The sequence below is a fragment of the Pipistrellus hanaki genome (genome assembly GCF_964339955.1).
Source record: "Pipistrellus hanaki genome assembly, chromosome: 10".
Lineage (NCBI taxonomy): Eukaryota > Metazoa > Chordata > Mammalia > Chiroptera > Vespertilionidae > Pipistrellus > Pipistrellus hanaki.
The window spans coordinates 68,301,293-68,314,196 of NC_140512.1; the positions used below are offsets into that span (position 1 = coordinate 68,301,293).

The 12,904-nt window shown below is 38.3% G+C and overlaps 2 protein-coding genes across 2 annotated transcripts in view; one reads left to right on the plus strand and one right to left on the minus strand.

Moving 5' to 3' along the window:
- Window positions 1–12,904, plus strand: part of LOC311628739 (GTPase IMAP family member 7-like) — a 322,213-nt gene that overhangs the window by 278,508 nt on the left and 30,801 nt on the right. The gene's annotated exons all lie outside the window — the stretch shown is intronic.
- The window catches only part of LOC311628720 (GTPase IMAP family member 4-like), a 53,102-nt gene that overhangs the window by 39,273 nt on the left and 925 nt on the right, over window positions 1–12,904 (minus strand). The gene's annotated exons all lie outside the window — the stretch shown is intronic.

Here is a 12,904-nt window from a genome sequence, read left to right on the forward strand (position 1 = left end):
CTAAGAGATTGTGTTTTTCTAGCAACTTGTCCATTTCACCCAGGTTGTGGAGCTTATCTGCAATATATTGATAGATATTCATAGTATTTTCTTACAAACCTTTGTAATTCTGTGCTGTCTCTTGTTACTGCACCTCTTTTGTTTATTATTTTATTTATTTGAGTACTCTCCTTTTGTTTCTTCATGATTCTTGCTAATAATTTCTCCATCTTATATATCTTTTCTAAGAACCAACTCTTGGTTACATTGATGTTTTGTCAGTTAAAGTGACTGTTTCATTTTTATTTTTTTTTGAAAGATCTATTCAGTGAAATCAATGTGGTAGTAAAGTCACCTTCAATGACTGTACTCTTGTCAATCTCTCCCTTAAAGTCCTCTGGATTTAAAAATATATATATTTATGTGCTTCTATATACAATGCATGTATGTTTATCTGGGTTATATTCTCTTGTTAGATCAATGCTTTTATTATTAGTGACCTTTATTGTCTCTTGCGATTGCCTTCATTTTGAAGTCTACTTTGTCAGATATGTGTATTGCTACCCCAAGTTTGTTTGTTTTTTTCATTTCCATTTGCCTGCAAAAATGTTTTCTATCCCTTCACTCTGATCTTTTGTTCTGTGGAAGCCCAGACAGCCTTTTCATGCCTACATCCTCCCTACCAGGCTATCTGCAGTTTCCACTTTCCATTTTTGGTTATCACAGTTCTCCCCACCTAGTCTTCAGTTGATTTTTCATAGCAGCTTTTCAGTACTTTAGTTGTATTTCAAGTTTGGTCCTGGAAAATGTCAGTGTATCTCCCACTTACTCTGCAACCATTTTTTGGCATACTGAATCTTATACTTTTTGCCTAGTTCCCAATGTATATTTGTCCTTCTACCCAATATAAGCAGCAGGGGGGTAGTAGAGCAGATTTTTGTAAATGATCTTCTACTCTCCCATGTTGCCAGCAATGTTGGAAAATAAAATGATCAGATAGAATTCAACCCTGTGTCTGTTTAATGGACTTAAGTAGTGACAGGCAGCCTGACACATTTGTAGTCCAGTTTCATTTTCTGGCAACACTGGTGGGACCACAAATGGGATTCCTCTGGGGTCAGTACCGGTAATCTGGCTTGCTTCAGGACCTGGGGGTTCATGAGGCTGCGGCTGGATTCTTTTATTTGTAGCACTGACAGAAATTTTCCTGTTTTCAGTCCCAGCCACAGTCTCAGTAATTCCCATCATCTCACCTAATTTGAATTGAGTGTTCTATAACGAGAGACTTCTATTGTCTGTTGCCTTTTGCCTTCTAACCAGTGTGAGCTTGATCAGCTCCTGTTACCTCTCATGGTCCTTGGCTGATTAAATTAGGGTGGAGTCATAGCCCTGTGTGGTGCAGGGCATTCTGTCTGGTATTCTGTCTGGTTGTGCATGGTAAACCACAAATGCTTGTCTGTCTGTTGTGTGCATATGTAAATATCTCATATTAAGCTGACTTTGCCTCATGTAATTTTGCCTGTAATCTTGCTTGAATTGTTTAAGGATGTGTGCTAGTGGCTCAATCCCAAAAAATACTCCATTAGGCTAGATCTTGGAGGACTGGGATATTCATATTTATCCACCAACTAGAGGCTCAGTGCATGAAATTCGTGCATGAGTGTGTGTGTCTGTCAGCCCAACCTGCAACCTCTCCAATTTGAGACCCCTCGAGGGATCAGCATCGGGCCTAAACGGGCAGTCAGATATCCCTCTCACAATCCAGAACTGCTGGCTCCCAACTGCATGCTTGCCTGCCTTCCTGATCACCCACTGATAACTCCCCACCAGCCTGATTGCCTCTAACTGCCCTCCCCTCCACGCCTAGCCCCCCAACAGCTCTCCCCTGCAGGCCTTGTTGCCCTGCAACTGTCCTTCCCTGCAGGCCCAGTCACCTCCAAATCCACTCCTCTGCCAACCTGGTCACCCCTATCTGCCCTCTCTTGAAGGCTTGACCACCCCCAACTGCCCTCATTTTCAGGACTGGTCCCTCCTAACTACCCTCCCCTTCTGGACTGATCCTTCCCAACTGCCCTCCCCTGCTGGCCATCTTGTGGTCGCCATCTTGTATCCACATGGGGGCAGCCATCTTTGACCACATGGGGCAGCCATCTTATGTGTGGAGTGATGGTCAATTTGCATATTACTCTTTTATTAGAGAGGATGACAAGAAGGAAAGTGGTATTTTACTGTAATACTGTTTGGGCTAAATATGCTCTAGATTCTTGGGAAAGGTGGCCACTAAATGGTCTTTAAATTATTATACTATATTACAGTTAGAATTCTTTCATAGAAATGGTGATCATAGAAATGGTGAGAAGTGACATATATTCAAGCCTTTATGACTTTTCATAACACTGACTCAAAAGAAATAAGAACAGGCAAAGTTAATGGTTTATAGAAAAGATGTGGTATCTATAATACAAAAAGATAGAGAAGAAGAGGAGCTGGAAGAGGAAGAGGCTGACTTTCAGTGTGTAGTTAGGAGACTTCCTCCAAGTGATATAGAATCTGTTTCTTCTTTATCCTGGACCCCCAGGCTCTGAAAATGAGCTTGCGATGGTCATTTCCTCTCCCTCTATTTGCTAAATTGGAAAAATTCCTATCCCTCCTATCACAATGATTCTGCTAAGATCATAGATTTAATTGTTTTCATATTCGCCACTCATAACCCCAATGGAGCTGATATACAGGCACTATTAAACATCCTCTTAACTGTGGGTGAGAGGAGATTAGTGTTTGGGAAAATGCAAGAAGAAGTAGAGTGGATCCATGAAGAGGACATGAATGTGGTTGGCCTTGCCCAAGCTAATTCTCTAGTGAAGCTCAAGTGAGACCCCAATGATGGGGGACTGCCTCAAATTGAACATTATAAGAGATGCATTGTTGAGTGACTCAGGAGGGGAGTTCCCAAGCAAGTGAGTCTAAACCTGGTATAGGGAGTTCAGCAGAGGGCAGATGACGACCCCTCTGTCTTTCAACAACAATTTTTTTAGGTATACAGGAAATATACCAATATCGATCCTCAAGTGGCTGAGAATATCTGCACGGTAAATTGGACTTTTATCAGCCAGTGTTTTCCAGACATTAGAAAAAAAAAATGCAGGTGGTAGATAGGGTACTCAGAATGAATCATTCACAAGAGGGAAATGAAAACAAACAAACAAACTAAGACAAACAAATAAAACAAAAAACACAGCAGCTATCTTTATAGTCCAGGCCAATTTTTAAAGGCAGAGAGGGCCAAAAGGGATGGAAAATAAAAGGGGATTCCCCTCTATCCCTTGATCAATGTGCATATTGCAAAGGTTTGGGCCACTGGAAGAGTGAATGTCCAAAGAGGGAAGACAATTTGGGAGAGAAAAGTGAAGGACAAAGCATGTCCACAATCATGTTTAGCAAGGACAGCTCTGATGAGGATTTATGGGCCCAGAGGCTCAGCTGCACCAGTGGTCAATCTCTATTATCCTCTAGGAACCTCGGGTAAAATTAACAGACAAGAGAGCAAAAGGTGGACTTTTTGATTGATACAGAGGCCACTTATTCCATCCCCAACACTCCTCTAACCAAACCTTCCTCCCAAACAGTGATGATGATAGGATTCTCTCGAACTCCAGACCAGTGGACCTTTTATGAGCCATTAGAGTGTATGACTGTCAATGCCTAACTCATAAATTTCTATATAGCCCTGAATGTCCCATTCCTCTCCTAGAATGAGACTTGCTTTCTAATCTGCAGGCTCAGATCAGTTTCTTCCTGCAGCAATAACAGCTACACTTACTGGTTCCCTGGGAACATACTTGGCCATTTCTTTCACAAGATCAAAGTAAGCCTGAACCAGCCCCATTCCCAGCTGAAACAGAGACCAAGGGATAGCTATTGATAAGGGCTCACAGGGAACCAGGAAGTGCCAGACAGGCTTTCCTAGTCAGGATTGAACTAAAATCAGGGCCAAATAATTCCTATAAGCAGAATTATCCCTTGAAAAAAAAAAAGAGTCCTCAGAAAGAATCCAGCCATTGACTCAAAATTTCTCAAATTTGCTCTAATTTGGCCATGCCTGTCTCCACATAACACTCTCACACTACTAGTAAAGTGACACCAAACTGGGGAATGCCAGTTTGTCCAGAACCACAGGCTATAAATGAAATCACTCAAGGATATATACTATTGTACTGTGTCCAATTCTTACACCTTAATTAATGGGATACTTGGAGATAGTGGTACTGGATGGTACTTGATCCTGGATCTCAAAGACACTTTCTTCTGCATGCTGGTCAACCAGGCTTCACAGACACTTTCCCCGCTTTGAATGGCAGGACCAGGAGAGTTTGGTTTAGTCCCAGAACTGTCTAACAGTCCACCCCAGGGGTTCAAGAACTCCCTGATCATTTTCAGGGAGCCAATAAGCAAAGACCTGGAAGAGCTGCAGTTTCAGATAAGTGTCCTGCTACAATATGTGCATGATTTCCTGATCACAAGGCCCATATATGAGGACTGTTGGAAAAAAAAAAAAAAAGCCATTGACACCCTCCATAATCCAGCAAGCTGTGGCCAAAAGATCTCAGTCCCGAAAGTTCAGATTTGCAAGCAGGCCATTGCAGTACCGGGGTTTTGCCCTAGCTGGTTTTTGCTCAGTGGATAGAGCACCAGCCTACAGACTAAAGGGTCCCAGGTTCAATTCAGGTCAAGGGCACATGCCTGGTTGCAGGCTTGATTCCCAGTAAAGGACATGCAGGAGACAGCCAATCAATGTTTCTCTCTCATCATTTATGTTTCTATCTCTCTCTCCCTTTCCCTTCTTCTCTGAAATCAATAGGAGACTATAAGGACACTATCATTGCAGATGTAGCCCCTAAAGACCAGGAGATAGTTAAGAGGATTTTGGGAAATGGTTGGGGACTGCTGCATTTGGATTCCTAATTTAGACTCATAGCAAGATACTGCATGTGGCTCTAAAGTGGCCAGAGTTAAGTCCCTTGGAATGGGATAAGAAATTTTAATGTGCCTTTGAGATCATAAAAGCCCTTCTGGAGATAGCACCTACTTTGGTTTTCCCAACTCTGCTGAAACCTTTCTATCTATATGTGCATGAGGGGAAAGGAATTTGCCTTCGGGTTCTCACTCAGACTGTGGGAGCCACCCACTGCCTGTTGCTTACTTGTCTGTATAATTAGACCATACATTTTAGGGATTGCCAGCATGCCTGAGAGTAGTAGCAACCACTTATGAGCTTATACAAGAAGCAGATAAATTCTCTGTTTGTCAACAAGTCACTATTTTGGTGCCTCATCAAGTCCTGGGCCTGCTGGAGTAATTAGGAAACTCCTGGCTGACCACAGAACAGATGGGAAAATACTAGGTTGTACTTTAGACAATCCCAATATCACCCTTTTTTTCAACAGCATGAAAAATGAACAGTCTGAGATAAAGAATGACTAAACATAAATAAAGAACACATTGGAAGGAATACACAGCAGATTAGAAGAAGCTGATGTTCCAATCAATGAATTAGAATACAGAGTGGAAAATATCGCTCAATTAGAAAACCAGAACGAAAGAAAAAAAACAATTAAAAAATATGAGGACAGCTTAAGGGAGCTGTGGGACAACATGAAATGTAACAATATTAGAATTGCATGTGTGCCAAAAGAGGCAGAAATGTATAAAGAAGGTGTTTGAAGAAATAATGGCAGAAAACTTCCCTAACCAGATAAAGGAAAAAGTCACACAAATTTAGGAGGCAAAGAGAACCTCAAACAAGAAGAACACACTAGATAAGATGAATTTAATTGACATTTATAGAACATTTCACCTCAATGAAGAAGAATATACATTCTTTTCAAGTGCACATGGATCATTCACAAAGAGAGGCCACATGTTAGGACAGAGAACAAGTCTATTCAATTTCAATAAGGTTGAAATCATATCAAGAAGACTGAAATCATATCAAGCATCTTCTCAGAGCACAGTGGAACACAATTAGAAAACAACTATAGTAAAAACACCTAAAAATATTCTAAACACATAGAGGTTAAATAGCATTAAACAATAAATGGATTAATAAAATAAATAAATAAAAATTCCTGGAAACAAATGAAAACGAACACACAACAATTCAAAATTTCTGGATCTCTGGGACATAGCAACAGCAGTCTTGAGAGGACAGTTTATAGCACTACAGGCATACCTATGAAGAAGAAGAAGAAGAAGAAGAAGAAGAAGAAGAAGAAGAAGAAGAAGAAGAAGAAGAAGAAGAAGAAGAAGAAGAAGAAGAAGAAGAAGAAAAGAAGGAGGAGGAGGAGGAGGAGGAGGAGGAGGAGGAGGAGGAGGAGGAGAAGAAGAAGAAGAAGAAGAAGAAGAAGAAGAAGAAGAAGAAGAAGAAGAAGAAGAAGAAGGAGAAAGGGAAGAAAGAAAGAAAGAAGAAAAAGAAAGAAGAAAGAAAGAAAGAAAGAAAGAAAGAAAGAAAGAAAGAAAGAAAGAAAGAAAGAAAGAAAGAAAGGGAAAAGTCAGTAATAAACCATTAACCTTACAACTCAAAGGACTAGAAAAAGAATAACAAGAACAGTCCAGAATACGTAAGAGGAAGGAAACAATAAAGATTAGAGCTGAAATAAATAACTTAGAGACTAAAAAAAAAAAAATGTCCAAAAATAAATGAAACCAAGAGCTGGTTCTTTGAAAGGATAAACAAAATTGATAAACCATTAGTGAGACTCATCAAAAAACAAAGAGAGAGGCCCAAATAAATAAAATCAGAAACAAAAGTGGAGGAGTAACCACTGACATCACAAAAATACAAAGGAATGTAAGAAAATACTATGAACAACTACATGCCAATAAGCTGGACAATGTGGATGAAATAGACAAATTTCTAGAATGAAACAAACTCCCATAACTGAATCAGGAAGAATAAAAAATAAATAAATAAATAAATAAATAAATAAATAAATAAAAACATGCATAGGCCAATAACAACTGATGAAATAGAAAGCAGTATTTAAATACTCCCACCAAACAAAACCCCAGGTCTAGATGGCTTCACAGGAGAGTTTCCAAACATTCAAAAAGAACACCTATACTTTTCAAACTATTTCAGATTATCCAAAAGGAAGGAACACTTAAAACCAGATAAAAACACTTCATGAAAGAAAATTAGAGGCCAATATCCCTATTCAACATAGATGCTAAAATCCTCAACAAAATATTAGCAAATTGCATCCAGCAATATATTAAAAACATCATACACCATGATGAAGTGGGATTTAACCCAGTGATGTAAAGCTGGTATAATATTTGCAAATTAATAAAGGTGATATATCACATAAATTAACTGAAAGACAAAAATCACTAGACTTAATTAATGAATTAGGCAATGTACCAGGTTACAAAATTAACACCCATAAATCTATGGCTTTTTATACATCAACTAGAGGCCCAGTGCACAAAATTCATGCATGGGGGGTGGGGGCGAGGTGGTGTCCCTCAGCCCAGCATGCACCTTCTCCAATCTGGGATCCCTTGAGGGATTTCAGGCGATCTGGCTGATCAAGGGAAGGCACCAGCCCCATTACTCCACTGCTGCAGCCACTGCCAGCAACTGCAGCCACCAAGGTGTTTTCATCATCATGGACTTTAGTCCCTTCACTGTGACAAAATGAAAACTTTCTTTAGGCATTTTCAAGATGTATCTTTCATAGGATATGACATTTCTTTTTTTTATCCTCACCTAGGATATGTTTCCATTGATTTTTAGAGAGTATGGAAGAGAGAGGAAGAGACAGACAGAAACATCAATATGAGATGGACACTTTGGTTGCCTTCTGCATGAGCCCTAACCTGACCCCTGGACAGGGAGGAACCTGTAACCTAAGTACATGCCCTTGATCAGAATCAAACCCAGACCCTGCGATCAGCAGGCCAAGGCTCTATACACTGAACCAATCCAGCTAGGGCAGGCCTGGGTTCCCCTAAACTGCCCTCTTATGTTGGCCTGATCATCCCTAACTTCACACAACTGCTCTCTACTGAAGGCCATCTTGTGGCAGCCATCTTTTGTCCATATGGGGGCAGCCATCTCTGATCACATGGGGGTGGCCATCTTGTGTCTTGGAGTGATGGTCAATTTTTATATTACTTTTTTATTATATAGGATTACACTTTGATTGGTGAATGGCCAACTGGTCGACCAAACACTTAGTATATTAGCCTTTTATTATACAGGTTAATGAACTCATCAAAAGAAAAACTAAAAAAAAAAAAAAAAAAAAAAAATCCCATTTATCATTACAACAAAAATAATTAATATACCTAGAATTAATTAATTATAAAATTAATTTACCTAATAATATAACTTAACCAATAAAGTAAAAGACCTGTATTCAGAAAAGTATAGGACAATGAAAAAAGAGATAGACATAAAAAATGGAAGAATATACCATGGATTGGTAGACTCAGCATCATTAAAATGTCCATAATACTCAAAACAATCTACAGATTCAATAAAATCCCCATTAATATAGCAACAGAGTATTTAACAGACCTAGAACAACTCTTCAAAAATTCATAAGGAATAAAAAAAGATCCCCAAATAGCTGCAGCAATACTGAAGGAGAACAAATTTGGAGGGATCACAGTACAGATATCAAGCTATATTACAAAGCCACTGTTCTTAAAATTGCCTGGCACAAGAACAGACATATAGACCAACAGAGAACCCAGAAATCAACCCAGCCATTATGATCAATTCATATTTAATAAAGGAGGCAAAGCATACAATGGAGTCAAGACAGTCTTTTCGATAAATGGTGTTGGGAAAATTGGACAGATACATGAAAAAAAAAAAAAAGGAAACTCAATCAACAATTTACATCATACACATAAATAAACTCAAAATGGCTAAAGAACTTAAATGTATGATAGGAAACCATAAAAATCCTACAAGACTCCATAGGCAGCAAAACATCAGGCATTTGCCACAGCAATATCTTTACCGATACAGTTCCCAGGACAATGGAAACTAAGGAAAAACTAAACAAATGAGACTACATAAAAATAAAAATCTTTTGCACAGCAAAAGAAACCATCAACAAATCTACAGAAGAGCTAACTGCATGGGATAATGAATTTGTCAATGTTATATCTCATAAGGGTTTAATCTCCAAAATTAGTACGGAACACATACAACTCAAAAAATGGGCAAAAAGCCTAAATTGAAAGAGAACATACAGAAAGTCAAGAGACATATTAAAACATGCTCAAAGTCACCAATCATCTGAGAGATGCAAATCAAAATGACAATCTGATATCATATCTACACAATGGAATACTACTATGCTGTAAAAAAAGGGGGGGGGGAGGAAATTACCATTTAAAACAGCATGGATGGACCTGGAGACCATTATACTAAGCAAAATAAACCAGTTGGAGAAAGATAAATTTCACATGATCTCACTCATTTGCGGACTATAAGGAACAACATAAACTGATGAACAAAAATAGATTCAGAGACAGAGAGCATGCAATAGACCAGCGTTTTTCAATTGAGATGTTACCTGGTGTGCCGTAGGTGCAGACAAGACAAGAATTTTATAATTTTTCACTATTTTGTTTACTTAATATTTCATAATAAAGTAATTATAAAATACTTTCTTTGTGTTTATTTGATTCCTATTCAAGAGAATTACTTTATATATAGTCAATATAGGCACAGAGTTAAATTTTTTAACATTTTCTAATGGTGGTGTGCCTCGTGATTTTTTTCATGAAACAAGTGTGCCTTTGCCCAAAAAAGGTTGAAAAACACTGCAATAGACCATCTAACCTTAGAGGGAAGGTGCGGTGGTGAGAGGCGAAAGTAAGAGATCAACTAAAGGACTTGTGTGCATGCATATAAGCATAACCCACTGACACAGACACTAGGAGTGTGAGCACATGTGCTGGGGGTGGGAACAGCCAGGAAGAGGTCAAGTGGCAAAAATGACTCATATGTAATACTTTAAGAAATAAAAAAAAAAATTAAATAAAAATATTCACATATCCCAACAATAGCTTTTTTTACGGAAAAATCATTTCAAATATTATGGTAGAAACAAGCTGAAAATTAAAGGAAGGAAAATATAAATAGTGCAAATAGTACTCATGCAAAAGGAAGGAAAGACTGTATTGATAGCAAATATATTAGACTTTAGAACAGACAGAGAGATGAGCATTATAGAGCAACAATTGGTCACTCCAGTTTCTGAATCTGCAATGCTTCAATCAAGACTATTTCTAGATGTGGAGCTCAAGGTTCCTTTTGCTGGAATGAAAGCAAGCAGTGATAATCTGATAGATCCTCTGAACTGTGTCTAGCATGCCCAGGGGTGAACCTGAGGAGGGATGATGAAGGATTAAAGAAGACAGAAAAGAGAATACAGTTGTAACCAGGTGTGATCACTGTGCCTGGATGAGGAAACAGTGACTGAGCCTGTAAGCTGAAGCTTTATTTTATAATCAGAGCACACCAAGCAAAACAATGGAAGTGGTCAACATGTTTACAGTGTTCTTGCGAGTTTCACCTTGTTTTGGCAACACTTGCTGCACCTCCCATAGCCCATTAGCTACCTAGGAAGGAACTAGGGAGGACTGTAAGATAAGGCTTAATTATGCTAGGGAGGGTTCTGCCCTCCGAGCTACCACAGGTCAGTCTGAGGCTTGAACCTACAGTCGCTCTCTACATCACCCCCGCCCCTTTTTTTATTTACTTCCATTTATTTTATTCATTATAATCACTTGGAATTATAATGATTATTCTAAATTTAAAAAATCTAAAAAATTTAAGCTACTACAATAAGCATAAAAGTAAAATTTGAACATCAAGAACAAAATTCTGGCTATTAATAGAACAATAACTAAACAATGCCAGTGCAACACAGCAGCAGGAGAGCAACCAAACTACAGACATGTAACATTTTCAGGACTATTTCTACAAAATGAAAGTCTCTTTTATCTGCTGGTGTATATCTACTCAGAGTCCCCGGACTTGGCTGACAAGACTTGACAGAAGACTGGCAGTAAAACAATGCTCGAATAGCCTGAGACATGGTTGAGAGAGTAGCTTCCCTTCTTGCTTTTCTACCATCTGATGGGCCTCAGTTGTTAACTTCTTCAGCTGATCACATGTTGGCACCTTAGCCCCTTGCATAGCCTTCATTTTCTTTTTCCCTGTTGCTATCATCTGGGCAACTCTTAGTCCTTTGAATGGAGGGACAAGGAGCTTCTCTGTGTCCATTGTGGTGATGCATGTAACGCTCGGGCACCCAAACTGGCAGTGCTGCTCCTTCTGGAAAGATACAAACACAACCTCTTCCCCACATCATTACTGGATCTGGTCCAAAGCATTGTACGGTTTGTGCATCCTTCCACTGGGCTAACTCAGTAGAGGCTATTGCACTGGAGGCCCAATGCCTTTCGGCTACTGTACAACCCTCTGCATCATAATTCAAAAAACTTAACACATAACATCCTCCTCCCCCTTTCCGTTTTTGTAGAGAGTAGATCTCTGTGTCACCTTAGAGCCCTTGAGATGTCACAAAGCTGTCTCTCAGTTAAATTCTTGAAATATTACATTTTTAAAAGCTGTCAAATATATCCAATTTAAAGTTCTTTCTTTTCCTCACCCACTTTGCCTCAGGTGGAGAAAAAAAATAACTTTGGATGGCTTTGTATAAACTTCCCTGGGTTGCAACGTTTATAAATTTTACACTTTCACTGAGCCTGCAAAGCCCCATGGGGTCCAGTGTCCATGAGCATATACATTATTAAAAATTTAATTTCCTCATTGTTTTTGTTCCTCTACTATCTTCTACTTCCAGTTTTCTACTGACTCTGTAAATCATTTCCTATCCTCTACTTTTATATTATGTTTTGTGGTGATTTTTCAAGCTTATATCATGCACTGTAGCTGCAATTTGCAATTTTAAAGCTCAGGGGACATTTTTAGTTTTTAATAACTTCAAATCAAATGATGAGAAAACATAAAACATTAGTTCAGTGGATTGTTGCCCAACAATTTAAGAAAACTAGAAAAATTCAGGATCCAGTCAATTTATAGGTAAAAAATAAAACTTCAAGATAATTTGAACAAGAATCTGATATACACAAATATGTGTTATAGATACTTTTGAAAGACAATTTATCTCCCTAAAGTCACCTTTATTGATATTAAAATTACCCAAATTAATACTATTTGCTGTATTAAGTCCAGTTATCATTTGGCCTTATTATTTCCATTAACACAAGATTAGCAATTCATCATATAGGTTCTCCTAAATATCCTTTGCTGGAATATCATAAGGAAAATTAAACTTTAGTTAGCCTTTCTGGGAGAAGAAATTAATCCACATAGTTGCCATCACATTTTGACTGCAATACTCATACTTTTTGGTAAATTCCTCTAGTTTTTCAGTCACTCAGTGTCTTGAGGTTCTTTCTTTGCCATCTCCCTGGAAAACAACCTTTGTTCCTTTCCTGAAAAGAATGCCATGAACCATGTGAATAAGCAAGGTAACAGGCTGTTTTTCAAAAGGCTTTTGTAGGCTTCAAAGTCAATCCTAAATCCTTAAAGGTTTCTGGTGACATCAGAGTTTACGCATGTTTCTTCCAAACATGTCATTCCAGTCAAAGCTGTGGTTAAAAAAACCACTTTCCAATGGTGTCCTGTTTTAAAAAACCAAACAGATTTTTATTGGATTTATAAATTCTAAATTGTCAAGTAGGGAGGAAAATTGAATGGTCTAATATTATTTATCAAAGTGTAATTCACTAAATTATAAACAAACAAATGAATAAATAAATATTATACCTGGTAAACAAACCAAAAAGATTTAGAAATCACCAATATTTT